The sequence below is a fragment of the Phasianus colchicus genome, chromosome 1, assembly GCF_987193195.1.
Source record: "Phasianus colchicus chromosome 1, bPhaCol1.hap1.1, whole genome shotgun sequence".
Classification (NCBI taxonomy): Eukaryota; Metazoa; Chordata; class Aves; order Galliformes; family Phasianidae; genus Phasianus; species Phasianus colchicus.
The window spans coordinates 176,570,791-176,585,113 of record NC_143436.1 but is presented as its reverse complement, the minus strand read 5'-3'; the positions used below and the strand labels follow the sequence as shown (position 1 = coordinate 176,585,113).

Here is a 14,323-nt window from a genome sequence, read left to right as displayed (position 1 = left end):
CTCTGGGAGAAGGACAGCCCTGTGTTCACTGTCTGCAGCTCCTGTGCATCCAAAAGTTCTGGAGGTGTCTCACTGATAAAGGGCATCACTCATTATGTGAATCATTTTCTGACGAAAGCCATTTAATTGAAAAATCTCCTACCAGCTCAACTCATCTCCTCCAACAGTTCCTCAGTGTGGCTTCAAATTACATCCCGCAAGAAAATGGCTTGATTTAAGTCCCTCCATTTGTCATAAAACCTGAGGGAATCTCCACTGATAATGAGATTCACCAAGTGAGAGCATGAAAGAGATTGCCAGGGACTGAGTGACAAAGTGCCTGTAATCTGCCAGGGGTTCAGCCTTGACAACAAGCAGGAAAACATTACATGCTGGGAAACAATACTGAATAAGAAAGCTTATGCCTTCTTAAACCCAAACAGAATGGAGACCGAGCTTTGCTTAGCCAGTGTCTGACCATGCCATTCAGCAAGCTTCAGGCATGGCCTTTAGACAGTCCTTGGAAGTGAGTGGGAAATGCCCATGAAGAGATAAGGAAGGAAGCTAGATCAAGACAGAAGCTGGTTTGTTATTGAAATGGAAGTAGGAAAACAAAGAGTCCCAACACTGATGCAGAACAAACAGCATCCTGCACAGTGGGACACATCACAGTGAGACGGACAGACAACGAGGCTTTCCCAAATGTTTAGTTTCATCAGGAAGGGCACAGCTGGGCAGGAATTTTCAGGTGTGGACAAGAGGCTGATCAAAGTGGGCAAGGATTCATTGATTCTGCCATACAATAGCAACTGGAGACACTGTCCCCCTTCCAGAGGACATCCCAGACACAGCAGCAAGGGCAGCCTGGGCAGGTGCCTTCAGAGTTTGGCCACCACTGTCACACTGATGATCTGTAGGCCAGCTGTTTCCCCAACAGGCATACTTCCAGCACTGGTGCAGCTTATCATCCCCTTGTACACAACTCTGGTGAGGCTGCACCTCAAATACTGTGTTCAGTCTTGGGCTTATTGCAAGAAAGACACTGAGGCCCTGGAGTGTGTCCAGAGAAGGGCAACAAAGCTGTGAAGGGACTGGAGCACAAGTCTGATGGGGGGCAGCTACAGGAACTGGGATTGTTCAGTCTGAAGAAGAGGAGGCTCAGGGGAGACCTGATCACTCTCTGCAACTGTCTGAAAGGAGGCTGCAGCGAGGTGCAAGTCAGCTTCTTCTCCCAGATAACTAGAGATAGGACAAGTGGAAATGGCTTCCAGTTGCATCAGGGGAGATTCAGGTAGGATGCTGCAAAAAATCCCTTCTCCAAAAGAGTGGTTAGGAGCTGGAATGAGCTGCCCACAGAGGTGGTGGAGTCACAGACTCTGAATGTATTCAAGAAACATTTATAGGTTGTACTGTGGGACATGGTTTAGTGGGGAAACAGTGCTGATAGGTGGACAGTTGGACTGGATGATCTTGATCTTTTCCAAACTCAGAGATTCTATCATGATGTTGCCATCTCAGTTAAAAGCTTCCTCCATTACCATAACAGGTACTGACTCAGAGCAAAGGAATCACTTTCCCTACTGGAAAAGCAGAGGCAGTGCACTTCTGTTGAAAAGGTGAAAGCACATGAAGAACTCTGCTTAGAGGAAGTGCTTCATAATAAATTCTGAAGGAATTTTTCCTGTTGGCAAGAACTGAAGGCTGTAAAAATTCTGGTACCAAAATGGCCATACACATACCTCCCAGCCTGGAAAAGGACAGGAATGGGAGAGCTACATCCCCCAGAAGCACCTGAAGTCCCCTGCAGCAAAGCCTTCACAAATCATAGCAGGGGTAGGACTTACTTCTACACCCCATAAAAAGGGTGGTTCAACTGGTGCTTTGCAATTAAAAACAAAGCTTTCTAGCTCTGCAGAAACATCGCCCCATGCTGCCAGCACAAGGGAGAGAGCTCAGCTTGCAATGGAGGAAGGAAAGCAGAAATCACACATGGCAGAGCCCAGAGGCTCCCACTTACCAAGATTACTCCAGTCCAAAAAAAAAAAATATCTCTAGTTTAAAAAAATTTTTGCTATCCATGAGTAACTGTGTCTGCAAATGTCAAATTATTCCATGAAGCCTACTCATTCCACAGGGCTTATGCAATCTAAATAAAGAAATTGGAATACGTTCTCATTAATTCAGGAGGTGGTTTTTTTCTTTCTTTTTTTTTTTTTTTTCAATGACTTGGAGGTCTGTGTGTGGTAAGCCCTTGGGAATGGCCTCCAAGTCAGAGCTGTCAGTTCTAAACCTTGATGTGGCTGCTGGATAGTGACTTGACATAGCAGAATTGTAAATGTCCTTTTTCTGAATAAAGTGAACTTCTCATTAAGTCAGCTGCATTCCAGTACACATTACAACCTTTCAAGGGGACTTCTATGACTATGCATCTAATAATAAAGTGTTCCTCGTGAATACGCTTTACACTGTATCTTAAAGAAAATTACTGTGAAATGAACAAAAATGTTTGCTTTTTAGACCCAGTATTCCTGCATTCCTTTCCTAATTCAAGGGCTGGGAAGGGATCAGCTCTTTTCAATCTCCACACATCAGTCACTGCAGGCACAAACAAGCATTTTACACACTCATCAGCAGGTTTGTGTGGCTGTGTACCAGCCAAGAGACTGCAGATGCTGCTGCATGGCTGCAGTTTGAGGAGTGGCTTTCAATGACTGCCTGTAAACATACAGCTTCCCATCAGAGTGCTTCAGAAAGAACTTCCCCTATAAGATGATGCCCTGATACATGTCATAGCAGCTCACTTTTTAATTAAAGGCAGAGTACTACAACCTGATGGAATCAGTAATTCCCCTTAACCAGACCCGGGTCACTCAGAGCTGAAGGAGCCAGAACTATACAACTTGGCACAGCACAAGGAGCAGAGTACCCTGGAGGACTAAGCAGCTCAAAGAACAACAAAGTAGCAGCTCCTTCAGTCCTCAAAGACCATCAGGGCTGGGGCTGCCACAATGCTGTCATCCCCTTCCTCTCTCTGAGGTGCAACAAATAGACCTCCATGCTCCGGCAGGAAGGAGGCTGTTGAGCACCAATGGTGTGACTGCATTTCCAGTATAACCATAATATGGCAATGACCCAGTCCCCTGACAGTTAATGACATATGCCTCACCAGGAACTATTGTTTTGGGATGGGAACTGTGCTGGGCAGGGCAGTTACAGAGAGCAAAGCTGCCAGGAAGACAGGCTGCACCCATGTTCTGCTGTGTCTAAACTGTAATGACCAGAGATCTGGGCAGTCCAGAGATGGAGCAGAGAGGTAAAGCACAAGGCTGGGACACCTCTGGGACTGCCCCAAGGTGACAGACCCCAACTTCACCTCCAAGCCCTTGAGCATCTCTCCTCCAGCTGTTCCTCCCTGTGAAAGGCAGTAGCCACACACTCCTCTTCTGGCACCAAGTCATTCCCTCCCTGACTCCCCAGCCTTGTGAAGGCTGCTTCTGTGCTGGCTCTCACGCTTGCAACATGCTATTCAAGTTGCATCAGCTCCCTGTCTTCCTCCTCTCCCCATGCAGCTGCTCTCTACAATATTCCCAGCCATCAGGAGGGGATAGGGCTGCTAAAAGTAGACAAGTGGTTAGGAATGGCATACAGCTTGGCCTTTTCTGCAAACACTACGAGTAGTTGCCATGGCAGCCTTGCCCATGTACTTGCCTGCTTGCTGTTAAACTCCAATGTTTCACTAGTCACTCATTTTCCTTCCAAGATTTGACCCAATACTGCCCAGCTTGGCAGTCCTTCAATCCCTTGCACTGCAAGGGCCAGTAAAATCCAGCACTCAATGGGACAGGAGCACCTGATCAATAAAAAAAGGCATATGAGGTGAGATTACTGCTTTGACTGTGGGGGGAAAAAACTGCTTCCAAAGAGATTTGCAAATAATCCCACTGCAGACTTCACACCTCCTGAATGTTGATGGATTTACAACCAAACCTCCCTGAAAACTGCATTCATGGTATTCAAACCCAAAATAAGTACAGAGCAGTCCAAGCGATACAAGCATGATGTTGATGGCCCTGCAATCAGACCAGTCAAACTGCTATTTTCACATGGAGATAGCAGTTTTTATACATCTGATATATTCCACTTTTATAAATCTTATCAGAAAGGAGGTACAACACTGATACAGAATTCCGTTTCACAGCAAGATAGATGTAAAGTTTGTTTGCTTTTGGTAAACACTTTTTTTTTTTTTTTTTAGCTTGCTGCTTAGCTCTCCCCTGCTCCCTGAGGACTGTGCTGCAGGAAAAAAAAAGGTAAAGTCAACACTTTCCACTCATGGCTGCATCTCCATGGTTTAATATGCAGCAGAAGGGCAGGCCCTGATGGACTGAGCCTCCTCGGCCCTCTGAGGTTTGCTGCAAGATCCAGTGCGTGCCAGCAGATAAGATACAGAGAATAGTGGCAGATTTTGGCTTAGCCATGAGGCTGCTGCAGAACAGTGCAGCCAGCTCCCAGGTGCTCATGCAGAAAGTCAGCATCCTGCAGTTGGTATTAGTTGCAATTTGGACTGCAGTCAGCCAGCTCTTACAATCTGCACATTTCCACAAAGGGAGTTTGTTCTGGTTCAATTGGAAACACAAGCCCATTTACAGATGAGATCAACTCCAAAGAGCAAAAAAGATTTGCCATATATTTTCCATTCCACCAGCCTGGCAACAGATCAGTTTGTAGACTGAAATCTGGTTTAGATTCTGATTTGATTGTAGTTCCCACCTGCATCTCCCTTCTCCAGCAGCTCCTCGTACAGAAGCCTGGCCTGCCTCAAAACCTGCTTCTCAATTCCTGAGATGGAAGCCCCCCCTGTACCCAAGTTTGTGGATCCCCAACAGACTCCCAGAACAAAAGTTTTGGATCTCTTCCCCCACCACAATGGAAGGCAGCAACAGAGATAAGTAGAGTCACTTACAGCTCTACTGGAGGAAGTTGTATGCCTATCCTTAAAAATAATTGCGGCCCTATCAGTAAAAGGATATTGTCTGGAGTAAATATGCACTTCCTCTCATTGTGAAAAAAGCGACTTATCAGCAGTCTGCTAATACACTTTCAAAAGCTCATTATATTTTTTCATATTATCATTCTGACATCAAAGGAAATCACTCTTAATTATGTTTACAGAGATGGGGGGTTATGTAGAGAGGCCTAAATATGACAGTCTGAGAGGTGTTGCATTATACATTTCAATGAACTGCTTCTAGCACGTACAGTGCCATGTCTCCCCAATCCCACACATCACTTCTCAAACCAGAAGCTTTGAACTATAATAAAGTTTGCTGCAGCTGCCAGGCTCTTGAAATGACAACAGGAAGGAAAGGAACTGCTGGCCATAAATATTCTGCTTAGTTCCACTACACAGGGACTTGGAAAAAATATAGGTCATTTTAAAACAAAATAACTATGAAACAAATAATGATTAACATTTTCCTCCCAAAGCTCTCAACAGCAGGATGGAAAACAAAGAGATGTTGGTGTGTGTTTGTTGGTGCTATGCACCATCTGCTCTACTCTCCAAATACTTCCTTCTAAGAAGAAAGCATCTCTAACACGTGTGCAGGTTTCACTGGAGCAATCAGAGCAACACAGTGTGGCTTCAACACTTACACAAGTTTCCTTGGGGGTATCCTTGCATTTCTTCATATGCCATCCAGATTATGAGGGATTGCTATCCCAACTAGGTCAGCCAGCTCCAAGCAGGTGTTTGGCTTAGGGTACCATCTCACAACCCCCTGTAATCAACAGAGACAGGCACCTCTGGCTGTAAGTGTATACCATCTGAGGTGAGATGGGAAACCTTCACTGGCTCCTGCATGGCTCAGATTAAGAGGCAGCTATAGAAATTCCATATCCAACAGCTCCTCAAGACAAGAATTTGAATCTAGAAACATCAGAAACAAAAATGAGGAATCATCGTTCTTGGAAAGAAATAACAGCGGTACTCCTCAGAACTAAGAGAGTTTTCTGAACAAAGCTTTGGATGTCAGGATTGCATGGTCCTTGATCCAGCCCTTCAGAGCAAAGCACAAATATTTTGCTTCTGCTTTTCTCCAATTGCCTATCATATTTTTACTGCTTGTGTTGGAGCTTTCCTGAACTGAACAGATACTAGAGGCAAAATGCCCGTCCTAATCTGTGACATTCATCAGAGATAAATCTCACCGAAGCTCATTCCCAAATCCCAAGGGGAGCTCAAATACCCACTGGTTTCCCTTCCAACTTGTGGCACCACCACCCTAAGCCATTGCTGAGCTCTGGGTGTAGCCTCTACTCCATTCTCACAGCGCCACAACATTTTGCTCCTTTCTTCTCTCTCTTCCAGCAGATCACAGAGCCTGTAAGGTCCTGCTTACTGCACCGTGGTCAGCACAAGTGAACATATGACAGTATGGAATCTTTGTACTGTACAACTGTATCAGCTAAATTTGGGTGGGGAATCAGGTGGAAAACTGAGCAGCAGTTGTCTTTGCCACCAGAATGCCCACGAGCAGTCAGCAACGGTGGGCTTCTCAGCAGGTGCAAATGCAGCAGAGATGATGCGCACCTAGCCTGTAACTCAGCCCTTCTCACCTCTATTAGAATGCCTGGCAACATAAGACAGTTAAGCTCACATGCAGCCAGGAATAATATGGGTCAGAGCACACACCGCTATTTAGTTTGAGAATATGTTCTCATTTGACAGCACAGCTTCCAGGGATAAATAAATGATCTGGTACAAGGGACTTTAACCAACCTGCATGAATCAGCACCCGGGACAAACCCAGCTAAATAAAAAGCTCATTGTTCAATTTTTTTATTTTTTTTTTATTTTTAAGAACCTCCATGTGGAGGCTTTTAGAAGGAAATGACTACCAAACAGTCACTAAATTTCCAGAATAGCATAGCTTTCTCAGTAAATAAGGCTAGCAATTAATTGACAGGAAAATATATTGAGGAATGCAGCTTGGCTAAGAAATTAGTAGTGCATTTTTTTTCCCCACAGCAGTTACCTCAATTTCCAAGACTGCAGAAATGTGAAAATTCAGTTTTCTGAATTGTTTTCCAAGTGAGTGAAAGACTGAAAACTCCAAAATGTACCTACAGCCAAAAATCTCACAGTATTTCCATTTTGGAAACTTTGAAACAAGGCAATTCTATGTAAGATACTGCTCACAGGATTCCCAGTCAACCACTTTGGTGGGAGCAAGGCAAGCCATCCATCCTGGTGATAGTGGCAGTTGACATACCAGAAGCAAGCTGGCTTGGGCCCAGAGGGGTCCATTGGTTTCTGCAAGCCACACTGGCATTGGGAATGTGAAAGTCCCAAATGCCAGTCACTGGCACTCCCAAACATCCAGGAACCACAGGCAACAGGGGAGAACCTTGCACTCAGTGGGTAACCATGGTGTAGATGTTGACCTCCATCTGCTGTTTGACCAAGATATTCAGGTATGTCTTTTCTATAGGTTTAAGTAGGCAGCAATATTGCAGCAACAGCACTAAAATGGGAGTGTTCAAATACCAGGAGAAACTCACCCATAGTATAAACAGCCACAGCTCTTCCCAGCATCTCTGAACTTCTGAGATTCTTGGATTCCTCAATGAGATAAACATTCAGACGTTTACTGTGCTGACATTTGCATGGCAGCTAAACCTTTTATAGTCAGTGGAAAGCAACTCTCAGGTTGCACCTCATTTGGGCTGAGATGAATCATGCCACAGAAATACTCACTTCTCCAGATGTACCATACAGGGAGATGAGGTTGGCAACCTTGGATGTAAATGACAGCATCTGGCCAAACAAATGCTACCTTCATCACAGTGGGGTTACTCAGCTGGACTGGTATTTACTTGAATTGCTCCCAGTTGATTCTGTGCAGAAACACTGGCCTAGGTCTCTGCACCACCCAGCCTCTCTGTTCTGCTGCTCAGTACAACCAGCTTCCCATGCACCTGTTCAAGTCACCAAGACATTTCAGCTCATCCTCCAGGAGAGGCAAAGCGGCTCTACCACATCCCAGTCTGCTCCACTGGCAACACCATAGCTTGGCAATACACTTCCACCAAGGTTAAGCTAGCATCTACAGAGCATATCAGCAGCAGTAAATCACCCTTTCTTTCTCCTGCCCCAAAATGAACATGACTCAGCATCGGACATCCCAGATACATGCCAAGAGAAGAGAACAAAAGGTGGTGTTTTCTGCTCCCTGAAAGCTTGGATGCAACTGGAAGCGACTGTTCTGAGAGGCTGCTGAATTTTCATTAATTGATCAAGAGTGAGGAACTTGATAGATAAAGAGCAAACAAAATGTTATAGAGGCAGTAACTGTAACATGATCTCTGCCCTAATTCACCTGCACTGTACTTCTTCCCCATCCAAGAGGAAATAATGAACACCACTCCTTTTTGCTGTCACTCCTGCACAGGCCAGACTCACCAGCTGCACCCAGCACCAGCTGGATTGGCACGTATCAGCCTTCACATGTCACATAGCTTAAAGCAGAGCCACAGAGCTTAGATGCAGCACCATACTGAGGGGAGTCCTACCTGAAACATGTTACTAGACTGGCACAGGAAGATGGAAAAGAAAAAGGAGGGAGGAGGGAGTGGCAAAGGTTTCAACAGAAACACAGCTCAGAGCTGATAACACCGGTACCTGGCTAGATTAGAGAAAGAATAATGTGTGGACTAAAGAGTACAATGCAAACATGTAATAACACATTCTGACCCACATTCAAAACTGAATTGCTTTCAATTAGAAGCCTGGCCAGTGTCAGCTTCCTTTACAGCCCGCCCAAAACCAGGAGTGCCTTCTGAACATCTTCTCACTGATGGGCACAACTTTACAAGAAGCCAGGCTCAAACACACCCCAGTGGAACAGTATGAATCAAGGACTGAACACCCAGTAGTCATCCTGCTTAGGAAACAGGTTTGCTTTAGAGCCAGTCTGATTTAAGGCACTCAAGCAGTGGTGCACAATAGAAGGTCTGCCTCCTTCAGATCATTCAAAATACAAGATGCTTACAAGTAAAGCAAGTTCTGAAGGGTGCAGCAATCAGAGGGCTTCTTTGCATCAGTCAGCATTTGCAGTTATGCAGCCCATGCAATTACAGCATGTTCCTTCTCTTTTTGCATTTTATACAAATCCTGACTAAAAGACACTTTGGCTGACTGCTGAAGGCAATGAAAGTTCACAGAGTATCTGGCAAGAATGGAAAGTTTCTCCCTGCTCTCCCCAAGTCACAGGCAGGTGTTGAACACACTAATGCTGCTGGGAAGCTGGGTGTGTGTGAGAGTAGCCACGTGCCAGACATTTCACAATGCAGACACATGGTGAGAGCTGAAGACTAAAGTGAGGCAAGCTGCACTGTTACAGGGCTCAAACACGCTACTGCTGTCAGAGCAGGATTCACCCCTTTTGCTTTACTGTTTCTGCACGCTGCGTCTTGCCCATGGGAAACCAGCACGGTGGAGGCCCAAACCTCTCCCTCAATGGCAGAGACAGTCAATAGTCACTGAGGAATAATTTTGAGAGGCAGAGCTGTTCCACAGTACTTACAGGTGTGAACACATCATCCCCACAAGCTCCCCCCAGATCAGAGGCGACAGAGGTTCCTATGATGGCAGACATCTTCACAGCACTGCTCCTTGGGTCAGAAGGTAATATCTGTAAGTGACCACATGTGCCACTTGTGGGGGACTAAGCTGGTGGCAAAGAGAACCTTAACTTATAAGGCAGCAACAACACTATCACCTTCTGTTCACATCACAGCCTGTGAGCTCTTCAGAGCTGCAACATTCTTTTTGTCCTCAGTCTGCACAACACCAATGCTAATTATACACTGCTCCAAAACTAAGACTCTTGAGAAGTCCTAAACCTTCTTTCTGACCTTAGTTGCATATGAAAACCTTCCCGAGTTGTTTTTAGTTTGTTGTTTGTTGGTTTTTTTTTTTTGTCCTTCTACTCTACCCTTTGTGCCACACACATTCAGACATTCATGTGCAAGAGAAGAACTCATGGAGCTCTTGGAATGGGTCCAGGGGAAGGCCATAATGATCAGAAGGCTGGAGCACTTCTACTATGAAAACAGGCTGAGAGAGATGGGCATGCTTAGCTTACAAAAGAGAAGCTCCAGGCAGATCTCACCACAGTCTTCTAGTAATCAATGGGAACTTATAAATAGGAGGGAGACCAACTTTTTAGATGAGCGAACATCGACAGGACGGTGGGGAATAGTTATAAACTAAAAAAGGAGAGAGTTAATTAAGATGTTAGGGTGAAATTATTTACTCAGAGGGCGGTGAGGCCCTGGCACAGCCACCCAGAGAGCTGTGGGTGCCCCATCCCTGCAGGCACTCAAGGCCAGCCTGAATGGGGCCCTGGGTGGCCTGAGCTGCTGGGAGGCACCGCTGCCTGTGGCAGGGGGTTGGGGCTGGGTGGGTCGTAAGCTTCTTTTCAAACTAAGCCATTCTATGACAAAAAGAAGAAATCTGTCAGCCAAGCCAGCTGCCTATGAAACGCTGACAGATGAAATGGAAACCAGCCCCTTTCCTAACCACAGATGAGAACCAGCACCAGCGCAGGCTGAAGACCAACAGACAGCAGGACCTCGTGGGGTGCGCTGGGAACAGACACCTGGATTTTCTGTCAATTCTCAGCCTCTCCTGAAACTGAAAAGCAGACAGCGGTACACACAGCAACGGAGCGATCCCGGGCAGGGTACGGCCACTGGCTTCCCCGCGGCTCAGCACTGAGGCCTTCACCTCCCAGCACAGCACAGCACGTCCCCGCCGCGCGGCTCACGCAGCAGAGCACGCAGGGCACAGGGCCGAGCTGGGACACGCCGTGCGGCCGGTGAGCTCCGCAGCCCCGCTCGGGGGCTCCGAGGGAGGCGGGCCGCCGGGCCGCCCCCGCCGCAGCTCGCGACCCCCAGTATTGCATCATGCAAAATGGATTCCGTGCGTTAACCCGCACCGCACCGCCCGGCCCGAGCCCCATCTCCGCCCGCCGCCGGGGCAGCCCCGCTCCGGCCCCGCGCTCGCTCACTCACCCCCGGCCCCGCGCCGGCCTCGGGCTCACGCGTCGGTCGAGGCGGCGCGGCGTGCTGCCCGCGCGGCCATAGCGGAGCGCGCTCCGAACCAGCGCTTTACAGCTCCGGATCGGGATCGGGCTCCGCCCCCGCCCCTCGATGAATGGGAGGCCCGGCCCTCGCCCTCCCACGCTGCCGTCCCTCTGCGGGTCGATCCCGCAGCGCTGAGAGGGCGTTTGTGGGGCTGTCCGGCAGCGGGTCGGGCACAAGCGCTGGGCTCAGAGCGGTATCCGTGCAGGCCGCCCTTGTGGCTGGCCTGGGCCGCGCTTGTCGTGGGCCACGTATAATATATAATATCATTAATGCATGTAGGTAACAAAACTGCGTTTGTTTCTGTTATCTTTTATTAAAATGTGAAGAAAAAAAAAAAAAAGCAACAAAAACATGGAAAGAGTGAGATGTGTGACCTTGTTCTTGTGAAACTAGCCTATCAGCCACAGGGCTGATGGCAGTGCTGAGTTCTCGAGGAGCTGGGCAGACACTGGTGATGACATTGTACTCTTCTTGTCCTTCATCCTTGAAAACAGTTGCTCACAAACGCACGTCCTGCCAAGAAGCTGTGACGTGAGCAAGATCTGATTGTGAAGGGAAGAACTTCTCTCCCCGCTAACAGAGGGCTTACACAAGTCCAGTAAGGAATATGATGATCAAATTTATCTCTGAGTTAAATATCTGATTGCTACTTAGTACGTTCCATTTAAAAATTCACAGGTAATGTATTCATGTGACTTCATTTCCAATCAGCGATATACCAAAAGAACTGATGATTTTTTTGGAAATCTTGAAACTTGTTCTCAAATCCCTGCACAGCTGCATATTTTTCCCTATTCACAGGACTGTGTTTAGTCAACACATCAAAACGCATTAAATTATTTGCCATAACTTCAGCTTGCCTTAAGTAAGTTTCATTTCAAGTGCTGTTAATATAAGCTATTTCTTGAACGACATATTCATCATCAATACCTCTAATGAAAGCAGCAAGTTGAGCCATATCTGTAGCATCAGTACTTACATCTATTATTGAAACATAATATTTGAAATTAGCAGCTTTACTCTGCAAATTTCTTTTGCTAGATTTTACTATTTCTTCTATTCACCTGGTGTATTGTACAAGGCAGAGGATATAGCTGCCACTGACCAGTTTTCAGATCAATCCAGGAAAGGCATTGGTCACAATTTAGTAATAAATAAGAAATAGCTTACACCTTTCCAAGGATAAAGGTTCACTGGAAAACTCCCAAAGGAGGTGATCACCAAGCTTTAGATCAGGTACTCAGTTAGGTTGCCCAGGGCCCCATCCAACCTGGCTTTACACAGCTGCAGGGATAGGGTCATCCACAACCGCTCTGGGCAACCTGTTCTAGCATCTCACCACTCTCACAGGGGAAAACTTCCCCTGACATCTAATCTAAATCTCCTCTCCCTTAGTTTGAAACCATTTCCCCTTGTCCTATCATTATCTACCCGTGTAGAAAGTTGATTTCCCTCCTATTTATAATCTTCCTTTAAATATTGGAAGGCTGTACTGAGGCATCCCCAGAATTTTCTCCAGAGTAGATAAGATCAGCTCCTTCAGCTTACCTTCATAGGAGAGATGCTCCACTCCTCTGACCATTTTTGTGTTCTTCCTCCGGACTCTCTCCAAAAGCTCATCACCTTTCCTGTGCTGAGAGCACAGGACTCTCAATGAGTTTTTCTCCCAATCTGTAAACATATCTGGGATTACCCTGACCCTAGCGCAACACTTTGCACTTGATTTTGTTGAACCTCATTAGGTTCATTGGACCCATCGTTTGAGTTTATCAACGTCCCTCTGGATGTCATCCCTTCCTTCTGCCATATCAAATGCACCGCTCAGCTTGGTGTCATCAGCAAACTCACTGAGGGTGCACTCGATCCTGTCATCCATGTCATTGATAAAGATGCTGAAGAGTACCAGTTCCAAGACAAATCCCTAGAGACACCACTTATCAACAACCTCCTTCTGGACATAGAGCCATTAACCACAACCCTCTGGCTGTGACTTTCCAACCAATTCCTTATCCAACAAATAGTCCACCCTTCAAATCCATCTCTCTTCAATTTAGAGACAAGGGTGGTGATGTGGTGGGGGACCACATCAAAGACCTTGCAAAGGTCCAGGTAGATGACATCAGTTGCCTTTCCTTTGTTCTCCGATGCTATCACTCATTAAGAGAAGACCACCATATTGATCAGGCATGACCTTCCCTTGGTGAAGCCATACTGGCTGTCTTGGCTTATTTCTCATGTGCCTTAACATCTCTTCCAGGAGGACCTGCTCCATGATCTTCCCAGGCACAGAGGTGAGGCTCACCAGCCTGTAGTTCCCTGGATCCTCCTTCTTCCCTTTCTTATAAATGGGAATGATATTTCCCTTTTTCCAGTTCCCAGGGACTTTGCATGACAGCCACAACTTTTCAAAAATGGAGAATGGCTCAGCAAACACATCAGCCAGCCCCCCTAGGATCCTGGGATGTGTGTTGTCTGGCCCCATAGACTTGTACAGACTCAGTCTCATGAGGCAGTCTCATACTTGCTCTGTCCTTGCAGTGGGGTGAGTTTGCTCTCCCAATTCCCACCAAAAGTTTCGGGGATGGGAGGTTCTGGGACATAAGAAATATGAGTCCTTGTTGTCAGTGAAGACTGAGACAAAGAACGCATTGAGTACCTCAGCCTTCCCCATATCTATTGTAGCCAATTCTCCCTCACATATCCAAGGAGATATGCTCTCTCTGGCCTACTTCTTCTGACCAATGTACCTATAGAATTTCTTCTGGTTGTTTTCAATAGTCCTCGCAAAGTTCTGTTCCATCTGTGCCTTGACTTTCCTAATCCCATACCTGTACATCCAGCAGCATCCCTGTATTTTTCCCAGGTGACATGACCTTGTTTCCACTACCTGTACACGCCCTTCTTTTTGCTCAGTTTTACCAGTAGGTCTGTGCCAAGTCATGCTCGTTTCCTTCCTCCTTGACCTGCTTTCTTATTCTGAGCAATGGAGAGATCTTGCTCTCTCAGAAAGGCATCCTTTACTCCACTCCTTTGTCTTTTAAGGACAGCCTCCCAAGGGGATCTCATCCAGCAATTTGTTAAACAGACTGAAGTTCGCTCTCCTGAAGTTCAGGGTCCTGACCCTGTCCTATTTGCCAGGCCCACATTCCTCAAGATCATGAACTCAACCAGGACTTGGCACTGCAGCCCAGGC

General features: G+C 46.6%; 1 protein-coding gene across 1 annotated transcript in view; it reads right to left on the bottom strand.

The window, feature by feature from the left end:
- Nucleotides 1-11,222, bottom strand: part of SLC7A1 (solute carrier family 7 member 1) — a 42,906-nt gene extending 31,684 nt beyond the window's left edge. The window contains exon 1 of the mRNA XM_031615816.2: nt 11,059-11,222. The gene's annotated coding sequence lies outside the window, so the exon portion shown is untranslated. The remainder of the gene's footprint in view (nt 1-11,058) is intronic.
- Between the last annotated feature and the right edge of the window lie 3,101 nt (nt 11,223-14,323).